The sequence below is a fragment of the Silene latifolia genome, chromosome 1 (assembly GCF_048544455.1).
Source record: "Silene latifolia isolate original U9 population chromosome 1, ASM4854445v1, whole genome shotgun sequence".
Taxonomy (NCBI): Eukaryota; Viridiplantae; Streptophyta; class Magnoliopsida; order Caryophyllales; family Caryophyllaceae; genus Silene; species Silene latifolia.
This window is the reverse complement of record NC_133526.1, coordinates 145,329,468-145,354,791: the sequence shown is the minus strand read 5'-3', so window position 1 is coordinate 145,354,791 and position 25,324 is coordinate 145,329,468. Positions and strand designations below refer to the sequence as shown.

Below are 25,324 nucleotides of genomic sequence, written 5' to 3'. Positions count from 1 at the left end.
AAAATGGTGTTTGTTGATTTTGGGAAATGTTAGAGAATGAAGAAGGAAAGGAAAATCAGAAAAAAAAAAAAAGAAAGGGGAAGGGGGTGCCGCGGGTTAGGGGAGAAAGAGAGGAAAGGTGCGGGTTTAGTCGGGATTTTACGAGTCGGTTTTGGCTCGTTTCAATAATAATTAAAACCGTTGGTCAAATGCAAATTCCGACAAGACCAAAGTTCTTAAACACGAGATTACAAGAAAATTGAATACTCATACGACCCATTTCCAAATTCGTTTGCCCAATTTTCAATAGAATTGTCATTTTCCCCCCGATATGCCCTTATTTCAAAATAAAAAGTTTTTACACGGTTTAAACTATTTTTAAACATCTCGAAACTATCAAAATAAATACTTTACCTCAAAATATAATAAAATTATATTTCTTTGAATTATTTTTACTTTAAATACATTAATATCAAACTTTATTTGATTACTAAATTATTTTCGAAATATATTAACGGTCCGAAATTACGGGGCGTTACAATCACCCCTCCTTTTAAAAAGTTTCGCCCTCGAAACTTAGAAGGAGAAATTATAGTTATAAGAAAATATAGGTATCTTTTCAATGAAACGGTGATACTCTCGTTGATCAGACAAGAACATCCACATTCATATCAAGACATAAAAAATATTTCTACACCAATAAATGAGAAAACCCATTATTGGGACGTCTCCAACAACGAGATTTAACATTCACTAATGTTAAAACCATTGAAAATCATAAAAGCATTTTCAAACTTTTAGTTTAAAGTTCTATAATAAGAATAATATCTTTACTAATTATGATTAAACACGGCTTAGTAACTCGGAAAAAGAGCAAGAAAAGGAATACCTTACGAGAATAACTCAGGATATTTAGCTAACATAGAAGCTTCAGTCTCCCAAGTCTCTTCTTCGACATTTCCACAACGCCGAAGAATACGGACTAGAGGTACAACTTTGCTCCTAAGTTGCTTGTTGGCTTTTTCAAGAATCCAAATTGGCCTTTCTTCAACCACCAAGTTAGGTTCCAATTCAAGAATCTCTTCTTGGATGATATGGCTAGGGTCACTAATGTACTTCCTCAACTGAGAAACATGGAAGACGTTATGAACCTTGCTCAGATTTGGGGGCAATTCTAAACGATAAGCAGCAGGACCAATCTTTTCAATCACCCGAAAAGGTCCAATATATTTAGGGCTCAGCTTCCCTTTAACGCCAAACCGTTTCACCCCTTTCATAGGTGACACTTTAAGGAATACTCGATCATCAACCTCAAAGGAAAGTGGTCGACGACGGACATCAGTATATGATTTTTGACGGTCCTGAGCGGCCTTCATCCGCTCCCGAATGATTTTAACTTGCTCAATGGACTCGGTCACCAAATCAGGTCCTAACATTGGAACATTTTGGGTTTGATCCCAACAGACAGAGTACGGAATTTTCTACCATACGAGCTTCATATGGTGCCATTTTAATGGAGGCTTGATAGCTGTTGTTGTAAGAAAACTCAACCAGAGGTAAACATTTCTCCCAAGAAGTTTGGAAATCTAAAGCACAAGCACGAAGAAGATCCTCTAAAGTTTGAATTGTTCTCTCAGTTTGACCATCAGTGGCGGCGTGAAAAGCAGTGCTCATCAATAGTTTACTACCCAAGGCCTCCTGTAATGCAGTCCGTAAACGAGAACAAAATCGAGGATCCCGATCTGAAACTATATCTTTAGGAACCCCATGATAGCGCACTATCTCATCCACATAGGTACGAGCTAGAACTTCTAATCTCCAGGTCTCTTTGATGGGAATAAACCGAGCACACTTAGTCAATCGGTCCACAACCACCCAAACAGCATTCTTCCCAGTGGAAGTCCTGGGTAAAGCCATCACAAAATCCATGGATATAGACTCCCATTTCCAAAGAGGAACATCCAAGGGTTGAAGCAAACCCCCGGGCTTTTGATGTTCTATTTTTACTTTCTGACAGGTGAGGCATTTACTGACATACTCCATAACTTCAATCTTCATCCTAGGCCACCAGAATTGCAATCTCAAATCTTTGTACATTTTGGTACCTCCCGGATGAATGGAGTAAGGAGAGAGGTGTGCTTCATCAAGAATTCTTTTTCTCAAATCGGCTGCACTCGGAACATAGATTCTACCATGATAACGAAGATACCCATCATCATCAATCTTACAATCCTTAGCTTGCCCAAGTTGAATTTTAGCTCGAATGGATTTGAAAGTAGGATCATTGGAAAGGCAAGCACGGATCTCACGGTAGAAGTCGGTTCCGACATGGCATCAAGATGATGAGAGCCCCTTTTTACAAGGCTTACTCCTAATTTTTGAAGTTCTAAAGCAAGTTCAGGAGGTAATTCCTGAAAAGAATTCAAAGAATGACAGGATTTTCTACTAAGAGCATCAGCCACCACATTAGCTTTTCCTTCATGATAAATTAGATCGGCATCATAGTCATTCACCAATTCTAACCATCTTCTTTGTCTCATGTTCAGCTCTTTTTGGGTAAAGAGATATTTCAGGCTCTTGTGGTCGGTGTAGATGTTGCAATGGACTCCAATGAGGTAGTGTCTCCAAATCTTCAAAGCATGCACCACCGCAGCTAATTCAAGATCATGAGTCGGGTAGTTAACTTCATGAACTCTAAGCTGTCGAGAGGCATAAGCAATGACTTTACCTTTTTGCATCAAGACACAACCTATACCATGCTTAGAAGCATCGCAATAAACATCAAAGTCCACTCCTTCTTCAGGTAAGGTCAACACCGGAGCGGTAGTCAACCTCTTTTTCAATTCCTGGAAGGCATTTTCACACTCCTCAGACCACACAAACTTAGACTCTTTCTTCAGCAACTGAGTCATCGGCCTAGCAATCTTTGAAAAATCCTTCACAAATCGCCGATAGTAACCCGCCAAGCCAAGGAAACTACGGATTTCAGAAACATTGGTCGGACTTTTCCAATCAACAACGGCTTCAATTTTGGCAGGATCTACCATAACACCCTCTTTTGAAATGACGTGCCCAAGGAAGGTCACTTTAGGTAACCAGAATTCACATTTAGAGAATTTAGCATACCATTTTTCACGGCGCAGAATCTCTAAAATAACACGAAGGTGTTTGACATGTTCTTCTTCAGATTTAGAATAGATCAAGATGTCATCAATGAACACTACAACACACTTGTCGAGGTGTTCTCTGAAAGTACGGTTCATCTGATCCATGAATACTGCTGGAGCATTGGTCAAACCGAATGGCATCACCGTAAACTCGAAATGACCATATCTCGTACTGAAGGCGGTTTTAGGAATATCAGCTTCTCGGACTGGAATTTGATGATAGCCCGAACGAAGATCAATTTTAGAAAAAGTAGAAGCACCTCGGAGTTGGTCGAAAAGATCATCAATTCTAGGAAGAGGATATTTATTCTTGATAGTAACTCGGTTAAGTTCACGATAATCTATGCATAATCACAAAGATCCATCCTTCTTTCTTACAAAGAGAACAGGAGCACCCCAAGGCGAAGAGCTAGGTTGAATAAAACCTTTGGCAATCAAATCATCCGGTGAGTCTTGACTCTTTCATTTCGACGGTGCCAACCTATAAGGAGCTTTAGCAATAGGGCGGTACCAGGAATAAGATCAATAGCAAATTCAACTTCCCTTTCAGGAGGAATTCCCGGTAGCTCATCAGGAAAAACTTCGGGAAATTCACATACTACAGGAATGTTCTCTTTAAGAGGCAGAGAGGAAGAATCAGAAGTAGTCACCATACACAAGAAGGCTTGATGACCCTTTTTCATCGCATTGATAAACTTCATAGCAGAAATTAATTTAGTACCGGTTTGTCTTTTAACCATTTGATAAGACACACGGTGACCTGAAGGGCTTGTAAGAATTATTTTCTGGTCTCGACATTCAAATCGAGCATGATAAGTATGTAACCAATCCATGCCCAAAATGACATCAAATTCTTCAAGTGGAAATTGGAAAAGATTTCTTTGGAAATATAGATCCCGCAATAGAAATAGGGACTTCCGGATAGATTTTAGAACAGGAAAAGACATCACCAGAGGGTAAGGATATAGATGTGCTTTCTTCATGTGATGATTCAAGTGATAATTTATTGGAGAGTTTTATTGAAATAAAAGATAAAGAGGCACCCGTATCAAATAGTACCAAACAAGGAACATCAAAAATAGAAAATGTACCGGTAATGATATCAGGATGTGCCTCAGCTTCTGCTCGGCTCAAGACAAAAATACGGCCTTTCGGCCTCATTGGCTTCACTGGCCTCACTGGGGCGGTAGGAGTAGTAGGAGTCGTCACCTTCCTCTCCGGGCAAACATTGGCCTTGTGGCCCGGTTTGTTGCATGAAAAGCATATGATAGGATTAACAAAGCACTTACCAGGGTGTGCTGGTTTCTTGCAGTTATAGCACACTCGGTCTTTAGTACCTTTATTGTCATTAAAAGCTGAAGATTGACCACCCCGGTTAACTTGAACATTAGAAACAAATCTCCTCTTGTTTGGGTCAGAGGGAGAAGAGATGAACCTAGGTGAAGGAGTAAAGGGCCTAGAAGAGGGATATAAAGGCCTCTTGCCAAGATTAGAACTGGTTGCACGAGCTTCATTTTCAATGTCTTTTAGGGAATTTTCAGCCCACAAAGCATCATTGTAAATTATAACAAAGCTAGTGGAGTCTCGGCGGACCATACTTTTGATCTTAGGAGAGAGCTTTTCAAGATAAAAGAAAGCTTTTTCATTGTCATCCTTCACCAATCTAGTTGCATAATGAGCCAACTCGTTGAATTTATCGGTGAAGGCCTGAACAGGAAGGCTTCCTTGCTTCAACTCCATGAACCCCTTCAACTTCTGCTGTTTAAGTTCTTGTGGATAGAATCGGGCCTCTACTAACTCCTTGAAACGTACCCAGTCAAATCCCGGTTCAGCTGAAACGGTAGGCCCAGTCATGGACCACCATCGATCTGCTTCTCGAACTAGGAAGTGAGAGGCTAGCTTCACTTTATGTTCCTCCTTGACATCATACAATGTAAAGCTTTTCTCCAACTCCCGAAACCACCCTGTAAGAGCAGCTGGATCAATCTCTCCACCATAAGTGGGAGTGTTGATTCGGGTTAACTGATTAGCCACCCAAGTATAGGTGCCTGGAGTACCCTCAGCAGGCGGAGGAGGAGGAGGAGCTTATTGATTCTGCTGATTTTGTTGGTTTTGGAGAATTTGAGTAAGAACTAATAAAATAGCATCATCAATGTCTCTTCTTGGCGGAGCCATCTTAAAAAAAGAAAATTAATTAGTACCTAACAATTAGCAATCACAAACAGACTACCACATAAAATCCTAATTCTACCCATCCTACCCTTCTCTCAAGTTTATTATTTAAAGGTCAAGTAATTTTTAAGTGGGGTGCACAAACGTGCGTCGGGAGCAACAAGCTCTGATACCAACTGTGACACCCTTAAAATTAGCGATAAATTAAGGCGTAAATTCTACGGAAAAACTGACAGGATATGTTTGTAATTGGTTCAACTAGACAAAACCTGTAATTTCAAAAACTTTCCTAAACCAACCACAAACATTTCCAACATTCCCAAGAGGAGGGAGCCAAAACCTGCAATGCTAACGAACTAATTTACATGCCATAGCTAACGATAAGAAAATATAATGATACAACCCAAAGAAAAAGAGGGAGACATATGTCCCTTCAAAATATATACAAAACCAAAAGTCTAAAGGTTTACTATAAAAATAGCCAAAACTAGGTCCAAGGTTCTCTTGCTCACTAGCTCGTCCGTGAACCCCAACTAAGCATCAAGTACCTGTCAATCGCATTTTATACAAACACGAAAGCCACAATTCAGTGGGGAGTAACTTCGAGTCCTCCCAGCCACGAAACGTCATATTTAATGTAACATGTAGAGTAACATGTAAACAACATGATAATTAATCTAATTTCCAAGTATTCTAACATATGAATACTAAACTGACCAATTTAAACTATCATGTGAAAGGCTATATAAATCTCTATTCAGCAGACAATCCAACAATATCCTCAATAAGTATTCAATACCAATTTCCAATTCTAACAATATTAACCATATTAAAGGCTTCAGGGAATCTAGGGCCGTTTCTACAATATAAGAAGCTACTTAAATCAACTAACTACACATGTGAAATAAAAATATAATAAATGGCCTAAAACAAGAAAAAGGCCGATTATCTAATTCATTCAAAATTTCATCCAACCGAATTTTTACCCGCAACCCCAGCCCTGCGACAGGTACGGGTTAAATTGCGGCTGACCAATCACTCAATTAACTGACATCGAATCAGTCAAAGGGACTAAGGCTCAGTTTTCGGCACAATCATCAAAACATTACACTTATCACTATAAAATTCATTTTGAGCCTATTAATTACAATTTCAATTTATAAACTATCCTAACATGTGATAACTATCAATATAAACATAATTTTTACCAACCTTATTATCTTTACTACTAACATTATTCATTACAAAGGTTTAACCATATGTTACTTATTCTAATTATATCCTTAATGAACCTAAAATGACGACCAATGCATGAAAAACCGCGAAACAAGCAACGGGCTGACCCGGGCCAGCCGTGGGCCAGCCGTGGGCCTGCCGTGCCTGCTGCCGCCACCCCTACACCTCCATTTCTCCATTTTTGTTCAGTATAAGACCGTCTGAAACATAATTAATCGTCCCCAATACTAACATGTTAACTTAAACTAACAAAAATACATGAATTAGCCATGCATGCAACCATTTTATCATATGGAATTAACTACTTAAATAAAAATCACAAAACATACAAAAACAACAAAGATTGTGACGATTATTCGTTGAGTAACTCGAAATATGTTACCTTAAGCTAGAAAATGAGCAATTAGCACCTTAAAACCCAAACCCTAACAAGCAACTAGCCGCTATCTTCGACAATATACGAGTCCCCAAACTCGTCCTCCAATTCTTCACCTAAATAAACAATAAAAACACAATAATAAGTACATAAACCGAAATTTGCCCAAAATTCGTCTTAAAACAACTTCAAGAAAACTGAAATTAAATTATACCAGGTTATAGATCTCGACGAGGGGATTCCGGAAATATAAATTTCGTGAAAATCCGATAAGAAATGAAGAAATTATGATGAAATTAAGCTTTGATTTTGTATAAAATGGTGTTTGTTGATTTTGGGAAATGTTAGAGAATGAAGAAGGAAAGGAAAATCAGAAAAAAAAAAAAAAAAAAAAAGAAAGGGGAAGGGGGTGCCGCGGGTTAGGGGAGAAAGAGAGGAAAGGTGCGGGTTTAGTCGGGATTTTACGAGTCGGTTTTGGCTCGTTTCAATAATAATTAAAACCGTTGGTCAAATGCAAATTCCGACAAGACCAAAGTTCTTAAACACGAGATTACAAGAAAATTGAATACTCATACGACCCATTTCCAAATTCGTTTGCCCAATTTTCAATAGAATTGTCATTTTCCCCCCGATATGCCCTTATTTCAAAATAAAAAGTTTTTACACGGTTTAAACTATTTTTAAACATCTCGAAACTATCAAAATAAATACTTTACCTCAAAATATAATAAAATTATATTTCTTTGAATTATTTTTACTTTAAATACATTAATATCAAACTTTATTTGATTACTAAATTATTTTCGAAATATATTAACGGTCCGAAATTACGGGGCGTTACAATCTTCTTGTAATCTCGTGTTTAAGAACTTTGGCATTGTCGGAATTTGCATTTGACAAACGGTTCTAATTATCGTCGAAATTATCGTCGAAACGAGCCAAAACCGACTAATGAAATCCCGCCAAATTCCCGCTCCTTTCTCCCTTTCCACGGCCCACCTTCTTCCCCCTCCTTCCTATTTCTTCCTAAGGCTTCATTTGTTCTTGTGTTGGTTCCTTTTGACCGAAATCCCAAAAAAAAAAAAAACTTACAATCGTAATTTCATCATAACTTCTTCGTTTCTAGTCCGATTTTCGCAAAATTTATATTTTCGGAATCCTCTCTTCAAGATCTACATCCTAGTATGTTTTAATTTCAATTTTCATTATGTTGATTTAAGATGATTTTGGGCATAATTTCAGTTTTAGTAATTATTATTGTGTTTTTGTTGTTTTTAATAGGTGAAGATTATGAGGATGATATAAGGGACTCCTATATAGTAGAGGATGATGGTTAGCTACTGTTTTTAGGGTTTTCTCAAGGGTTATTTTGCCTTTTTCTAGCTTAAGGTAACATATTTCGAGTTACTCGACGAATTAATGTCACATTAGTAGTTGTGTTTGTTGTTTGTTGTTGTTTGAGACGATCTTGTTGATAAATGAATGAATGGAGTAAAATGAGTATGATTATGTTTAATTTATGTTAACCATTAGTATATTATTGTTTAGAACAAATTTGGATGAGTAATTACGTGTTGTGTCAACTCCGCGTGTTGGCTGGAACGCGTCAGTACCGGACCGAGACTTTTTCCAATGTTTCCAAAAATATGACAGATTGAACGGCATCGAAAAATTAGGTGGTTTAGCCACTTGAATCACTCAATTCGGAGTCCGTATGAGTAAATGGCGTCGTTTTATCAAAAAATTTATAGAAAAGTAACTGTTCACAGACCCGTGTTACTGTTCACAGCAGTGAAACAGGCCCGTGACGGGCCGCGGCAGGCCCGTGCTTGACCCGGGGTTGGTCCGTGACTTTTGGGTAGGGTTTTGGGCTTTAATGTTGAATTAGCCATTTTTGTAAATTAAACTAAAGTCTTTAGTTTGATAGCATTCACACGTTAAGAATTGAAATTTAGCATGAGAATGACATTGTGATAATTATTATGATTTGGGCCAAAAGTAGGCCAAGACTCTGAGCTGGGCCAGATTGACCAAACGAGTTTGGTCAAACTAGGTTTAAACCGGTCAGCCTCGATTTGACCAATGACCCGTCGCGGGACTAGGGTCGAGGGTTTGTCTTTGAGGTGAGATTGGTTGTTATTGGATGTTTTATGTTATGCCTTGATATTTGTAATTATCATTTCACATGTTGGTTGTTGGATGAATTGGTTGCCTTATACTTGAGTCTTCTTGCCTTGTTGCCATTTTAGCTTATTCTCATGGATTATGATATTGAAAGTTAGCTATATTTTGGTTATTGATAACATTGAGGATATGGTTGGATTTTCTGCTGAATAGACATTTATATAGCCTTTCACATGATAGAATGTTAGCATTATGTTTGAAAGTTGGACTCTTTGCCCCTCTTATGGTTAAGTGGGTGTCCTACTTGTCTTAAGTGTTGTAGGCTAAAGCATTCAGTTGGGACTAGGTCCTAGGTGAGTGACTTGGTGATGTCATAGATAGGCCTTTATAGTCTTTGACGAGTATATGTTCACTGCTTAATAGCCTCTGTGTTCCTGACTTGGTGGGTTTTTATCCAAGTTGGGGCATGACCTCGTTACTTATTTTGAGAGTAAGTGGTCAGCTTAAGTACTAGCCAACCCTTTGGTGCACTCCTTAGGGTACTCACTTTGTTTTAAAAAAATTGTGGGTCTTGGGTGCGGTGGTGTGTATCCGCATGTCTAGGTCTGCGCAGATTTTAGGCTAGGGTTGTGTTGTGTCTTGGCCATTTTTGATAGAACCTCTGAGCCAAGATACCGGTTCGATTACCTTCCCTACCTCGTGGTATAGACTCGAGTTACAGAGTGACTATTGACGGTGCTAAGAACTTATGCCTGTCTTTGATATATTGTCCTTTCTTGTTTGATGATTCTATGAATCATAGAAGGTGAGATGCAAGCCGGCTATGGTTGATAGAGTTTGGATTTCTGGATGTTATGTGATTCACATGATAGTGTAGTATGAGTCGGTCTAGTATTCACATGCTAGGACTATGTGTTGTTATATTGTTGTTCACAAGATAAGCACGTTTGTCTAGCATCTATATGCTAAGGCTATGTGTGATTCGTATTCATATTCTTATGTTTACATGTTATATTAAATATGACATTTCGTGGCTGGGAGGACTCGAAGTTACTCCCCACTGAATTGTGGCTTTCGTGTTTGTATAAAATGCGATTGACAGGTTGATGATGATTAGATGGGGTACACGGACGAGCTAGTGAGCAAAAGAACCTTGGACTTAGTTTGGTTATATTTTGTAGTAAACCTTTAAACATATGGTTGTGTTTATATTTTGGAGGGACATATGTCTCCCTCTTTTACGTTGGTTTGTATCACTTTAATCTCGCGACTTTAGCTATGTTATGTAAATTAGTTTGTTAGAATTTGCAGGTTTTGGCACTCTTCATTTGGAGATGTTTGTGAATGGTTTAGAAAAGTTTTTAAAATTACAGGTTTTGATCTAGTTGAACCAATTACAAACATATCCTGTCAGTTTTTCTGTAGAATTTACGTGTTTATCTAACGCTAAAAATGAGGGTGTCACAGTTGGTATCAGAGCTTGTTGCTCCCGACGCACGTTTGTGCACCCCACTTAAAATCACTTGACCTTTAAATAATAAACTTGAGAGATGGGTAGGATGGGTAGATTTAGGATTTTATGTGGTAGCCTGTTTGTGATTGCTATTTGTTAGGTGCTAACCAATGTTCTCTTTTGCAAGATGGCCCCTCCAAGAAACGTAGATAATGCAATCCTACAAGCTAGGTTTGTTAATTGTTAGTTATTAATGTTCGTGCCGTTGAAGCAATGACCGTGATATTACTCGTTGGTGACCAAGATTGAGTGGCCGTTGCCGAATGTTGAAGATTGGTTATGCCAAATGAAGGGTGCTTCCACTTTCTCGATATTTCTTTTCGTATTGGTGTACCTTACCTTAATCTTTCAATCTCGTTGTCTATTCGTCTTTCTAATTCCTCTTCTCTCGCCTTGGTAACTACTCTTCTATTCTTTCTCCCGATTCATCCTTGGTTCGTTTCCTTCTTATAATAAGAGTCCTTGTGGACACCTTCCTTTTATTCCGCGGGATAGTCCCCTTGTTCAAGAGAACCCGGTTTTGAGAGAATGTTTTTTGATCGAGCCTCGTACCTTGGGATGAGTGAATGTATCATTGGAGGGCGTGAACGAGTTGAGAAATTGATTGTTTAAGGTCTGAGTTGTATATGAGAAGATAACTTGGGATCCTTTGGTTAGTCTTGTTAGTTGTGCTTGACGTGAGAGCCTAGTGAGTTGAGAAACACCTTGGGATTTATGTCTATTGAGAGCTTGTTTGTTATAGGTGATTGAGCATGGGTATTACCTTAGCACATAAGTTGGAATGAACCTAAGCTACTTCATTTGAGAGTCTCGATGTTTCTTGTGGAGAATTAAAGGAATGGTAGATAGCCCCAATCTTTGTAGGCCTTGAAAGGAATACAATAGGACATTGACGTTGCTCAATGGATTGGTATCGTACTTTGGAATTAGTTAGTTTGTTAAACCTTTTGAGTTGACCAAATCTAGTATAGAGTATCCCTTGTTGACCCTTTTGAAATTTGAGAACACGTGGTTGACCTTATTAATCATATCTGAATTTGGGAATTTTGGTGGAAAGTTGTTCGATGTAGTTCGTGTGTTCAAAGATGCGATTCTAATTTATGGTATCGGAGACTAGAAGTACGAAGTGGTGAGATGATAGTGTAAACAAGCCATGGTACTTGGGGATGACATAGCAAGTGAAGTTCGATGACGAGAATTGTAAAGGAGATACTTTGGGACTTGGATGGTAACAAATGAGTTTGTGTGGTGAATTGATTTTGGCTCTTGGAACCAATTGAGTTGAGGAAAACCTACCATTGTGGAGTCCTTGTTAGTCCTATGATTTGGTAGACTTTTGAGTCTTTGTTGAGCACCTTAGTGATGTAACCTTATTATAGCGATCATAAGCTTTGAGGAGTGTTTGGTTAAACGGTAACCCTTTCATTATGCCGCTTCTGTTTTCCTCTCCTTCTCTTTAGCGTTCGTTGAACCCTGTTTTTATGCCGAAGTTTACGTATCTTCTTCTTGCCCGAGATATCTTCTTAACTCGAGTACCTCTTATTTCTGTCAACCGTTATCTTTACGGTCCGACTCCCTAGTTTCCTAACTTGTCATGCTCATGCACCCTTCGAAAATATTTTACCGTTTCTCTATCCCGTTATCACTCTTTATCTACTTAGTATAGTTGGTACCTTGTTGACCATGTTTACAGAGTTAGTGGGATGTGATTTGAGGATTTTTGTATTTTGATTTCTGTCGGGATTGGTGTAGGAGTTTGTGCTTGTATTTGACCATGTAATATGAGAGCTAGATTTTTTGATGGAATTCTTATGATGGCAATGTTGTAGTCTCCTTGCGATTTGAGGTTCGCGTGATTTGGTGGTATAAGACTCACTTTGGTTTCGATTTGATGATGAGACTAATGGGATTAGTTTACCTTGGTGGAGTATTTCTATGATTATTTTGGATTGTTTTGGGCATTGTTTGTTCGAGGATTGTTCGTTTGTCATTTGAGCCTTACTTTACGGTATTGGGGATTGATAGCTAAGTTTGTGGAATGTTATTGTAAGTTTGGACCTTATATTTAATCCTTTGGGGAATCTTTCTATTGGAATTGGAATATTGTTGGGAAGTAGGATAGTGAATCTTGAGTAAACCGATCAGATGATTTGTGTGATGAACCCATTTATCTTATAGTTGGTGCTAATTATGGATTGGATAGTGCAACTTGTTGCTTGTGGGTTGGTTTCAAGCATGAATGCGTTTGGGAATATTGAATCTTGGTAAGGGTATAATATTGTTACTAGTTTCGACTTTGGATTTTGATTTTGTTCGGTGGAGGATATTGGTAGAAACATTTTGATTGGGAAATTGTTAAGTTATAATTGTAGAGGATATGATTGTCTTAAGGATTAGCTTATAAGTAGACTTGTCGATGAGTGGTTCAGATGGCTCTTTGGGTTAGTGTGGCCTCTGGTTGTTGCCCTGTTGATGTTCGGAGGACCTAGTAGGATGACTCTGTGGTTGAAAAATTGAGTGAACCTTTCTCGATGTACCGATCTTCCTAATTCCGATCTCCGACAATTGTCATTCTTGCTATTCTGGCTTGTTCCGTTGAGTTCGCCTTTTTGGAACTCATTTGACCTTTTGAGTAAAGCGTCTTGTTCGTTGACATCTTTATTGACTTCATCCAAAAATTTCACCTTTAAGAGTTCAATTCCTTCTTGTCTGTTGGGTGTGAGTTCCCTATCGCGAGTTGCACTTCTCGTTCCCGAGTTGTTTTCCATCTTGCATAGATTCTATCTAGTTTGAGTAAACTTTTGGTTCATCATTTTAAATTTGGAGTTAAATCTACAAATTGACCTCTTTCTATAACATTTGAAAATGATTTCTCACTCTCTTTCAACCTTAGTGTTCGATTTGATACCTAAGCTATTTCTCGTTTTGTGTAATTTCGGACCCATGTGAGTTAACTTTTCGATTCGTTGTTAAAATTTGTATTATATTTGGAAAACTTGACTTCTGGTAAAGTTTGAAAAATGATTTACCATTTTTCTATAACAATTGCATTTGACCTTTCGCTTTCATTTTGTTTTGGCGTTGATTCGTTGTCACGATTCGTTATTGGAGACGTCTGATAACTAGTTCTGCACTTATCGGCGAATGATTTCGTATTTTGATTTGTCCTTGATTCGGAATGATAGCGCGCTTGCATGCATCAAGAGTTCTCTCATTCCCTTGGTATGGACATCGTGCTTTTGAAAGTTTTCTTAATCCCTCTTGAAGGATCATCTTTTGGAATTCCAATTTGTTTTAAATGTTTTGATTTTCGCCTTGGAAAATTGAGTTCGTCCTTATTGTATTTTCGTTTTCTACTTGCAAGTTTCGAGGACGAAACTTCTTAAAAGGAGGGATGATTGTAACACCCCGTAATTTCGGACCGTTATTATATTGCGGAAGTAATTTATTAATAAAGTTGAATTTAATATTAATGTATTTGAAGTAATAATAATTCAATGAAATATAATTCTATTATATTTTGAAGTAAAGTATTTATTTTGATAGTTTCGAAATGTTTAAAAATAGTTTAAACCATGTAAAAACCTTTTATTTCGAAATAAGGGCATATCGGGGAAAATGGCGATTCTTGTGAAAATTGGGCAAACGATTTTGGAAATGGGTCATATGAGTACTCAATCTTCTTGTAATCTCGTGTTTAAGAACTTTGGCATTGTCGGAATTTGCATTTGACAAACGGTTCTAATTATCGTCGAAATTATCGTCGAAACGAGCCAAAACCGATTAATGAAATCCCGCCAAATTCCCGCTCCTTTCTCCCATTCCACGGCCCACCTTCTTCCCCCTCCTTCCTATTTCTTCCTAAGGCTTCATTTGTTTTTGTTTTGGTTCCTCTTGACCGAAATCCCAAAAAAAAAAAAAAACTTACAATCGTAATTTCGTCATAACTTCTTCGTTTCTAGTCCGATTTTCGCAAAATTTATATTTTCGGAATCCTCTCTTCAAGATCTACATCCTAGTATGTTTTAATTTCAGTTTTCATTATGTTGATTTAAGATGATTTTGGGCATAATTTTGGTTTTAGTAATTATTATTGTGTTTTTGTTGTTTTTAATAGGTGAAGATTATGAGGATGATATAAGGGACTCCTATATAGTAGAGGATGATGGTCAGCTACTGTTTTTAGGGTTTTCTCAAGGGTTATTTTGCCTTTTTCTAGCTTAAGGTAACATATTTCGAGTTACTCGACGAATTAATGTCCCATTAGTAGTTGTGTTTGTTGTTTGTTGTTGTTTGAGACGATCTTGTTGATAAATGAATGAATGGAGTAAGATGAGTATGATTATGTTTAATTTATGTTAACCACTAGTATATTATTGTTTAGAACAAATTTGGATGAGTAATTACGTGTTGTGTCAAATCCGCGTGTTGGCTGGAACGCGTCAGTACCGGACCGAGACGTTTTCCAATGTTTCCAAAAATATGACAGATTGAACGGCATCGAAAAATTAGGTGATTTAGCCACTTGAATCACTCAATTCGGAGTCCGTATGAGTAAATGGCGTCGTTTTATCAAAAAATTTATAGAAAAGTTACTGTTCACAGACCTGTGTTACTGTTCACAGCAGTGAAACAGGCCCGTGACAGGCCGCGGCAGGCCCGTGCTTGACCCGGGGTTGGTCCGTGACTTTTGGGTCGGGTTTTGGGCTTTAATGTTGAATTAGCCATTTTTGTAAATTAAAATAAAGTCTTTAGTTTGATAGCATTCACACGTTAAGAATTGAAATTTAGCATGAGAATGACATTGTGATAATTATTATGATTTGGGCCAAAAGTAGGCCAAGACTCTGAGCTGGGCCAGATTGACCAAACGAGTTTGGTCAAACTAGGTTTAAACCAAGTCGACCTCGATTTGACCAATGACTCGTCGCGGGACTAGGGTCGAGGGTTTGTCTTTGAGGTGAGATTGGTTGTTATTGGATGTTTTATGTTATGCCTTGATATTTGTAATTATCATTTCACATGTTGGTTGTTGGATGAATTGGTGCCTTATACTTGAGTCTTCTTGCCTTGTTGCCATTTTAGCTTATTCTCATGGATTATGATATTGAAGGTTAGCTATATTTTGGTTATTGATAACATTGAGGATATGGTTGGATTTTCTCTTTGAATAGACATTTATATAGCCTTTCACATGATAGAATGTTAGCATTATGTTTGAAAGTTGGACTCTTTGCCCCTCTTATGGTTAAGTGGGTGTCCTACTTGTCTTAAGTGTTGTAGGCTAAAGCATTCAGTTGGGACTAGGTCCTAGGTGAGTGACTTGGTGATGTCATAGATAGGCCTTTATAGTCTTTGACGAGTATATGTTCACCGCTTAATAGCCTCTGTGTTCCGACTTGGTGGGTTTTTATCCAAGTTGGGGCATGACCTCGTTACTTATTTTGAGAGTAAGTGGTCAGCTTAAGTACTAGCCAACCCTTTGGTGGACTCCTTAGGGTACTCACTTTGTTTTAAAAAAATTGTGGGTCTTGGGTGCGGTGGTGTGTATCCGCATGTCTAGGTCTGCGCAGATTTTAGGCTAGGGTTGTGTTGTGTCTTGGCCATGTTTTGATAGAACCTCTGAGCCAAGATACCGGTTCGATTACCTTCCCTACCTCGTGGTATAGACTCGAGTTACAGAGTGACTATTGACGGTGCTAAGAACTTATGCATGTCTTTGATATATTGTCCTTTCTTGTTTGATGATTCTATGAATCATAGAAGGTGAGATGCAAGCCGGCTATGGTTGATAGAGTTTGGATTTCTGGATGTTATGTGATTCACATGATAGTGTAGTATGAGTCGGTCTAGTATTCACATGCTAGGACTATGTGTTGTTATATTGTTGTTCACAAGATAAGCACGTTTGTCTAGCATCTATATGCTAAGGCTATGTGTGATTCGTATTCATATTCTTATGTTTACATGTTATATTAAATATGACATTTCGTGGCTGGGAGGACTCGAAGTTACTCCCCATTGAATTGTGGCTTTCGTGTTTGTATAAAATGCGATTGTGAGGTTGATGATGATTAGATGGGGTACACGGACGAGCTAGTGAGCAAAAGAACCTTGGACTTAGTTTGGTTATATTTTGTAGTAAACCTTTAAACATATGGTTGTGTTTATATTTTGGAGGGACATATGTCTCCCTCTTTTACGTTGGTTTGTATCACTTTAATCTCGCGACTTTAGCTATGTTATGTAAATTAGTTTGTTAGAATTTGCAGGTTTTGGCACTCTTCATTTGGAGATGTTTGTGAATGGTTTAGAAAAGTTTTTAAAATTACAGGTTTTGATCTAGTTGAACCAATTACAAACATATCCTGTCAGTTTTTCTGTAGAATTTATGTGTTTATCTAACGCTAAAAATGAGGGTGTCACAGTTGGTATCAGAGCTTGTTGCTCCCGACGCACGTTTGTGCACCCCACTTAAAATCACTTGACCTTTAAATAATAAACTTGAGAGATGGGTAGGATGGGTAGATTTAGGATTTTATGTGGTAGCTTTGTTTGTGATTGCTATTTGTTAGGTGCTAACCAATGTTCTCTTTTGCAAGATGGCCCCTCCAAGAAACGTAGATAATGCAATCCTACAAGCTAGGTTTGTTAATTGTTAGTTATTAATGTTCGTGCCGTTGAAGCTATGACCGTGATATTACTCGTTGGTGACCAAGATTGAGTGGCCGTTGCCGAATGTTGAAGATTGGTTATGCCAAATGAAGGGTGCTTCCACTTTCTCGATATTTCTTTTCGTATTCAGTGTACCTTACCTTAATCTTTCAATCTCGTTGTCTATTCGTCTTTCTAATTCCTCTTCTCTCGCCTTGGTAACTACTCTTCTATTCTTCCTCCCGATTCATCCTTGGTTCGTTTCCTTCTTATAATAAGAGTCCTTGTGGACACCTTCCTTTTATTCCGCGGGATAGTCCCCTTGTTCAAGAGAACCCGGTTTTGAGAGAATATTTTTGACTGAGCCTCGTACCTTGGGGTGAGTGAATGTATCATTGGAGGGCGTGAACGAGTTGAGAAATTGATTGTTTAAGGTCTGAGTTGTATATGAGAAGATAACTTGGGATCCTTTGGTTAGTCTTGTTAGTTGTGCTTGACGTGAGAGCCTAGTGAGTTGAGAAACACCTTGGGATTTATGTCTATTGAGAGCTTGTTTGTTATAGGTGATTGAGCATGGGTATTACCTTAGCACATAAGTTGTAATGAACCTAAGCTACTTCATTTGAGAGTCTCGATGTTTCTTGTGGAGAATTAAAGGAATGGTAGATAGCCCCAATCTTTGTAGGCCTTGAAAGGAATACAATAGGACATTGACGTTGCTCAATGGATTGGTATCGTACTTTGGAATTAGTTAGTTTGTTAAACCTTTTGAGTTGACCAAATCTAGTATAGAGTAGCCCTTGTTGACCCTTTTGAAATTTGAGAACACGTGGTTGACCTTATTAATCATATCTGAATTTGGGAATTTTGGTGGAAAGTTGTTCGATGTAGTTCGTGTGTTCAAAGATGCGATTCTAATTTATGGTATCGGAGACTAGAAGTACGAAGTGGTGAGATGATAGTGTAAACAAGCCATGGTACTTGGGGATGACATAGCAAGTGAAGTTCGATGACGAGAATTGTAAAGGAGATACTTTGGGACTTCGATGGTAACAAATGAGTTTGTGTGGTGAATTGATTTTGGCTCTTGGAACCAATTGAGTTGAGGAAAACCTACCATTGTGGAGTCCTTGTTAGTCCTATGATTTGGTAGACTTTTGAGTCTTTGTTGAGCACCTTAGTGATGTAACCTTATTATAGCGACCATAAGCTTTGAGGAGTGTTTGGTTAAACGGTAAACCTTTCATTATGCCGCTTCTGTTTTCCTCTCCTTCTCTTTAGCGTTCGTTGAACCCTGTTTTTATGCCGAAGTTTACGTATCTTCTTCTTGCCCGAGATATCTTCTTAACTCGAGTACCTCTTATTTCTGTCAACCGTTATCTTTACGGTCCGACTCCCTAGTTTCCTAACTTGTCATGCTCATGCACCCTTCGAAAATATTTTACCGTTTCTCTATCCCGTTATCACTCTTTATCTACTTAGTATAGTTGGTACCTTGTTGACCATGTTTACAGAGTTAGTGGGATGTGATTTGAGGATTTTTGTATTTTGATTTCTGTCGGGATTGGTGTAGGAGTTTGTGCTTGTATTTGACCATGTAATATGAGAGCTAGATTTTTTGATGGAATTCTTATGATGGCAATGTTGTAGTCTCCTTGCGATTTGAGGTTCGCGTGATTTGGTGGTATAAGACTCACTTTGGTTTCGATTTGATGATGAGACTAATGGGATTAGTTTACCTTGGTGGAGTATTTCTATGATTATTTTGGATTGTTTTGGGCATTGTTTGTTCGGGGATTGTTCGTTTGTCATTTGAGCCTTACTTTACGGTATTGGGGATTGATAGCTAAGTTTGTGGAATGTTATTGTAAGTTTGGACCTTATATTTAATCCTTTGGGGAATCTTTCTATTGGAATTGGAATATTGTTGGGAAGTAGGATAGTGAATCTTGAGTAAACCGATCAGATGATTTGTGTGATGAACCCATTTATCTTATAGTTGGTGCTAATTATGGATTGGATAGTGCAACTTGTTGCTTGTGGGTTGGTTTCAAGCATGAACGCGTTTGGGAATATTGAATCTTGGTAAGGGTATAATATTGTTACTAGTTTCGACTTTGGATTTTGATTTTGTTCGGTGGAGGATATTGGTGGAAACATTTTGATTGGGAAATTGTTAAGTTATAATTGTAGAGGATATGATTGTCTCAAGGATTAGCTTATAAGTAGACTTGTCGATGAGTGGTTCAGATGGCTCTTTGGGTTAGTGTGGCCTCTGGTTGTTGCCCTGTTGATGTTCGGAGGACCTAGTAGGATGACTCTGTGGTTGAAAAATTGAGTGAACCTTTCTCGATGTACCGATCTTCCTAATTCCGATCTCCGACAATTGTCATTCTTGCTTTTAAACGGCTTGTTCCGTTGAGTTCGCCTTTTTGGAACTCATTTGACCTTTTGAGTAAAGCGTCTTGTTCGTTGACATCTTTATTGACTTCATCCAAAAATTTCACCTTTAAGAGTTCAATTCCTTCTTGTCTGTTGGGTGTGAGTTCCCTATCGCGAGTTGCACTTCTCGTTCCCGAGTTGTTTTCCATCTTGCATAGATTCTATCTAGTTTGAGTAAACTTTTGGTTCATCATTTTAAATTTGGAGTTAAATCTACAAATTGACCTCTTTCTATAACATTTGAAAATGATTTCTCACTCTCTTTCAACCTTAGTGTTCGATTTGATACCTAAGCTATTTCTCGTTTTGTGTAATTTCGGACCCATGTGAGTTAACTTTTCGATTCGTTGTTAAAATTTGTATTATATTTGGAAAACTTGACTTCTGGTAAAGTTTGAAAAATGATTTACCATTTTTCTATAACAATTGCATTTGACCTTTCGCTTTCATTTTGTTTTGGCGTTGATTCGTTGTCAGGATTCGTTATTGGAGACGTCTGATAACTAGTTCTGCACTTATCGGCGAATGATTTCGTATTTTGATTTGTCCTTGATTCGGAATGATAGCGCGCTTGCATGCATCAAGAGTTCTCTCATTCCCTTGATATGGACATCGTGCTTTTGAAAGTTTTCTTAATCCCTCTTGAAGGATCATCTTTTGGAATTCCAATTTGTTTTAAATGTTTTGATTTTCGCCTTGGAAAATTGAGTTCGTCCTTATTGTATTTTCGTTTTCTACTTGCAAGTTTCGAGGACGAAACTTCTTAAAAGGAGGGATGATTGTAACACCCGTAATTTCGGATCGTTATTATATGGCGGAAGTAATTTATTAATAAAGTTGAATTTAATATTAATGTATTTGAAGTAATAATAATTCAATGAAATATAATTCTATTATATTTTGAATTAAAGTATTTATTTTGATAGTTTCGAAATGTTTAAAAATAGTTTAAACCATGTAAAAACCTTTTATTTCGAAATAAGGGCATATCGGGGAAAATGGCGATTCTTGTGAAAATTGGGCAAACGATTTTGGAAATGGGTCATATGAGTACTCAATCTTCTTGTAATCTCGTGTTTAAGAACTTTGGCATTGTCGGAATTTGCATTTGACAAACGGTTCTAATTATCGTCGAAATTATCGTCGAAACGAGCCAAAATCGACTAATGAAATCCCGCCAAATTCCCGCTCCTTTCTCCCTTTCCACGGCCCACCTTCTTCCCCCTCCTTCCTATTTCTTCCTAAGGCTTCATTTGTTCTTGTTTTGGTTCCTCTTGACCGAAATCCCAAAAAAAAAAAAAAACTTACAATCGTAATTTCATCATAACTTCTTCGTTTCTAGTCCGATTTTCGCAAAATTTATATTTTCGGAATCCTCTCTTCAAGATCTACATCCTAGTATGTTTTAATTTCAGTTTTCATTATGTTGATTTAAGATGATTTTGGGCATAATTTCGGTTTTAGTAATTATTATTGTGTTTTTGTTGTTTTTAATAGGTGAAGATTATGAGGATGATATAAGGGAGTCCTATATAGTAGAGGATGATGGTTAGCTACTGTTTTTAGGGTTTTCTCAAGGGTTATTTTGCCTTTTTCTAGCTTAAGGTAACATATTTCGAGTTACTCGACGAATTAATGTCCCATTAGTAGTTGTGTTTGTTGTTTGTTGTTGTTTGAGACGATCTTGTTGATAAATGAATGAATGGAGAAAGATGAGTATGATTATGTTTAATTTATGTTAACCATTAGTATATTATTGTTTAGAACAAATTTGGATGAGTAATTACGTGTTGTGTCAAATCCGCGTGTTGGCTGGAACGCGTCAGTACCGGACCGAGACGTTTTCCAATGTTTCCAAAAATATGACAGATTGAACGGCATCGAAAAATTAGGTGGTCTAGCCACTTGAATCACTCAATTCGGAGTCCGTATGAGTAAATGGCGTCGTTTTATCAAAAAATTTATAGAAAAGTTACTGTTCACAGACCCGTGTTACTGTTCACAGCAGTGAAACAGGCCCGTGACGGGCCGCGGCAGGCCCGTGCTTGACCCGGGGTTGGTCCGTGACTTTTGGGTCGGGTTTTGGGCTTTAATGTTGAATTAGCCATTTTTGTAAATTAAAATAAAGTCTTTAGTTTGATAGCATTCACACGTTAAAAATTGAAATTTAGCATGAGAATGACATTGTGATAATTATTATGATTTGGGCCAAAAGTAGGCCAAGACTCTGAGCTGGGCCAGATTGACCAAACGAGTTTGGTCAAACTAGGTTTAAACCGGTCAGCCTCGATTTGACCAATGACCCGTCGCGGGACTAGGGTCGAGGGTTTGTCTTTGAGGTGAGATTGGTTGTTATTGGATGTTTTATGTTATGCCTTGATATTTGTAATTATCATTTCACATGTTGGTTGTTGGATGAATTGGTTGCCTTATACTTGAGTCTTCTTGCCTTGTTGCCATTTTAGCTTATTCTCATGGATTATGATATTGAAGGTTAGCTATATTTTGGTTATTGATAACATTGAGGATATGGTTGGATTTTTCATTTGAATAGACATTTATATAGCCTTTCACATGATAGAATGTTAGCATTATGTTTGAAAGTTGGACTCTTTGCCCCTCTTATGGTTAAGTGGGTGTCCTATATGTCTTAAGTGTTGTAGGCTAAAGCATTCAGTTGGGACTAGGTCCTAGGTGAGTGACTTCGGCTGATGTCATAGATAGGCCTTTATAGTCTTTGACGAGTATATGTTCACTGCTTAATAGCCTCTGTGTTCCTGACTTGGTGGGTTTTTATCCAAGTTGGGGCATGACCTCGTTACTTATTTTGAGAGTAAGTGGTCAGCTTAAGTACTAGCCAACCCTTTGGTGGACTCCTTAGGGTACTCACTTTGTTTTAAAAAAATTGTGGGTCTTGGGTGCGGTGGTGTGTATCCGCATGTCTAGGTCTCTGTGATTTAAGGCTAGGGTTGTGTTGTGTCTTGGCCATGTTTTGATAGAACCTCTGAGCCAAGATACCGGTTCGATTACCTTCCCTACCTCGTGGTATAGACTCGAGTTACAGAGTGACTATTGACGGTGCTAAGAACTTATGCCTGTCTTTGATATATTGTCCTTTCTTGTTTGATGATTCTATGAATCATAGAAGGTGAGATGCAAGCCGGCTATGGTTGATAGAGTTTGGATTCCTGGATGTTATGTGATTCACATGATAGTGTAGTATGAGTCGGTCTAGTATTCACATGCTAGGACTATGTGTTGTTATATTGTTGTTCACATGATAAGCACGTTTGTCTAGCATCTATATGCTAAGGCTATGTGTGATTCGTATTCATATTCTTATGTTTACATGTTATATTAAATATGACATTTCGTGGCTGGGAGGACTCGAAGTTACTCCCCACTGAATTGTGGCTTTCGTGTTTGTATAAAATGCGATTGACAGGTTGATGATGATTAGATGGGGTACACGGACGAGCTAGTGAGCAAAAGAACCTTGGACTTAGTTTGGTTATATTTTGTAGTAAACCTTTAAACATATGGTTGTGTTTATATTTTGGAGGGACATATGTCTCCCTCTTTTACGTTGGTTTGTATCACTTTAATCTCGCTACTTTAGCTATGTTATGTAAATTAGTTTGTTAGAATTTGCAGGTTTTGGCACTCTTCATTTGGAGATGTTTGTGAATGGTTTAGAAAAGTTTTTAAAATTACAGGTTTTTATCTAGTTGAACCAATTACAAACATATCCTGTCAGTTTTTCTGTAGAATTTACGTGTTTATCTAACGCTAAAAATGAGGGTGTCACAAAGACGACGCAGCCTGTTGTTGAGTCCGGCGTTTCATCTACGGTCACCGATAACGGTCAATTGTCTGCAAGCAGCCCTACTGCGAGCCATCAAGTGGGAAGCATGTCTGTTGATAGCACTATGAGTCCAAAGTCGGCTTTGGGTAGCCGTAAAAGGGGTAGGTCAGACGATGGCCTTGGTTGCTCTATGAATTGCGGGCCAGTGGACAGTAGTTTTGTTGCCGTGTCGGATTTGTTGCGGAAAAAAAAAACAGTTCTCTAAGATGCTAAAGGTGCGGAAGCAAGTGGTGGACTTTGTTTTTCGTGAAGATGCTCGTTTGAAAAAAGAGTACGTCTCCATTTTCATTTCTTTGATTGTGGTGTTACTGTTCAGTTACTCTTTTGTTTTCAACTGTTATTGTTCTGTTATTGTCTGTTAATCTCTTGTTATTAAGCTGTTATTTTGTCAAAGTACTAGTGCCAAACTAGTATCAGTAATTCCACTATTTATTTCATTGTTATTCTACTGTTATTCAACTGTTATTCTACTGTTATTCCACTGTTATTCCGCTGGTTGTGTTCTTATTATATGTTATTTTTGTGAATGCAGTGAGATGTTAACCGTGTACAACGAGGAGGTCGGCATGTTTTTGGACAGGGGGGATATTGTTTCTATAGAAGATGTAACTGCTATGATGTCAACAAGAGTAGTTGACGGTTGGTCGACTCTTTTGAATTCGTTGGAGTTTGAAGAACATTCAGAACCAAGCTCAATGTTCTTCGAACTTCGTCATATGGTATTGGTTTTTCTCTTTGCTATTTGCGTTATTACCTACTTTATTTACTCATAACTAGTGATATATTTTCTAACACGTGTGCACTATTTTTTGTTGTTTATGCTTTCTTTTTAGGAAGACACTCTTTATTCATTGTTGGAAAACTTTGATTCCTTAAGCCCTGTTGACGGTCCGGGTAAAAGGCTGTTGCAAGTATGGAATATTGTTTTTACAGTCCTGCAATGAAAGATGTCGACTCAACTCTGACCTTGTGTTTGTGCCTATTCTATACAATTATCACTACTCTTGTGTCTGCATCAACTTCATCAATGAAACTATTGATTTATTGGACAACACGTCTCATGAGGGCAAAAAGTTATCGGACTACAGAACGCTGGCAGAGATTGTGGCAAACCATATGCATGTGTTTTTGGAGTCTAAAAATATTATGAAGGCTAAAGATTGTCGCAACTTTAAAGTCGTGGATGTGCCATTTAGATGGAAAAAGAAGGAACCGCTGGATACCGAGTCTGGCTGTTTGTTGTTGTATACAACGGCTGAATATGGTGGCAGCGTATTTGACTCCAATCTTCACAGCAAGGTATCTCGTCAAAGCTATTGCGTAGAAATATCGGCTTCTTTGATTTTGGTTGATATCAATGTCTATAGGAAGTTAGTGCTTGATAAGGTGAAGTGTTGTGAGAATTAGAGGCCTAAGACCTTGGGATTGGCGCCAGCTAAGAAAAAGTTGAAACCAAAATGTTATGCTACAAGTGAAGATGCAGACATTATAGTGAATGCTGTACCGCTGACTGTTGTGGATCCAGTAGAGTCTGAATAAGTATTTGATATGTATTTTGGCATCTCGTACCGAAGTAGTGTTATCGTTTTGCATAAGTTAATTGTACCGCACTTTTTGTAAAGCTCGTGTTGTGCTTTACTAGTGTCAACTGTTGTTAAACTATTACTCTGCTGTTATGGCACTATTATTCTATACAAGCAGTAGTTTATTCTGCTGTTATTCTACTTTTAATTCAGCTTTCCCGTTAGTTTTATTTTGTTAACACTATCCATTTTTATTCAACTGTAAATGCAGTA

The 25,324-nt window shown here is 37.9% G+C and overlaps 3 long non-coding RNA genes across 3 annotated transcripts; all 3 read left to right on the top strand.

Moving 5' to 3' along the window:
• The first annotated feature begins 7,999 nt into the window (after nucleotides 1-7,999).
• Nucleotides 8,000-10,358, top strand: LOC141606085 (uncharacterized). The gene is made up of 3 exons (XR_012526575.1): nucleotides 8,000-8,112; nucleotides 8,212-8,319; nucleotides 10,157-10,358. It is a non-coding gene; the product is annotated as an uncharacterized LOC141606085 (long non-coding RNA).
• A 4,151-nt stretch (nucleotides 10,359-14,509) lies between these two features.
• On the top strand, nucleotides 14,510-16,832 carry LOC141606032 (uncharacterized). Its single transcript, XR_012526568.1, has 3 exons — nucleotides 14,510-14,585; nucleotides 14,685-14,792; nucleotides 16,631-16,832. It is a non-coding gene; the product is annotated as an uncharacterized LOC141606032 (long non-coding RNA).
• A 4,111-nt stretch (nucleotides 16,833-20,943) lies between these two features.
• LOC141605973 (uncharacterized) lies at nucleotides 20,944-23,793 on the top strand. The gene is made up of 3 exons (XR_012526556.1): nucleotides 20,944-21,061; nucleotides 21,161-21,268; nucleotides 23,109-23,793. It is a non-coding gene; the product is annotated as an uncharacterized LOC141605973 (long non-coding RNA).
• Nucleotides 23,794-25,324: the final 1,531 nt, after the last annotated feature.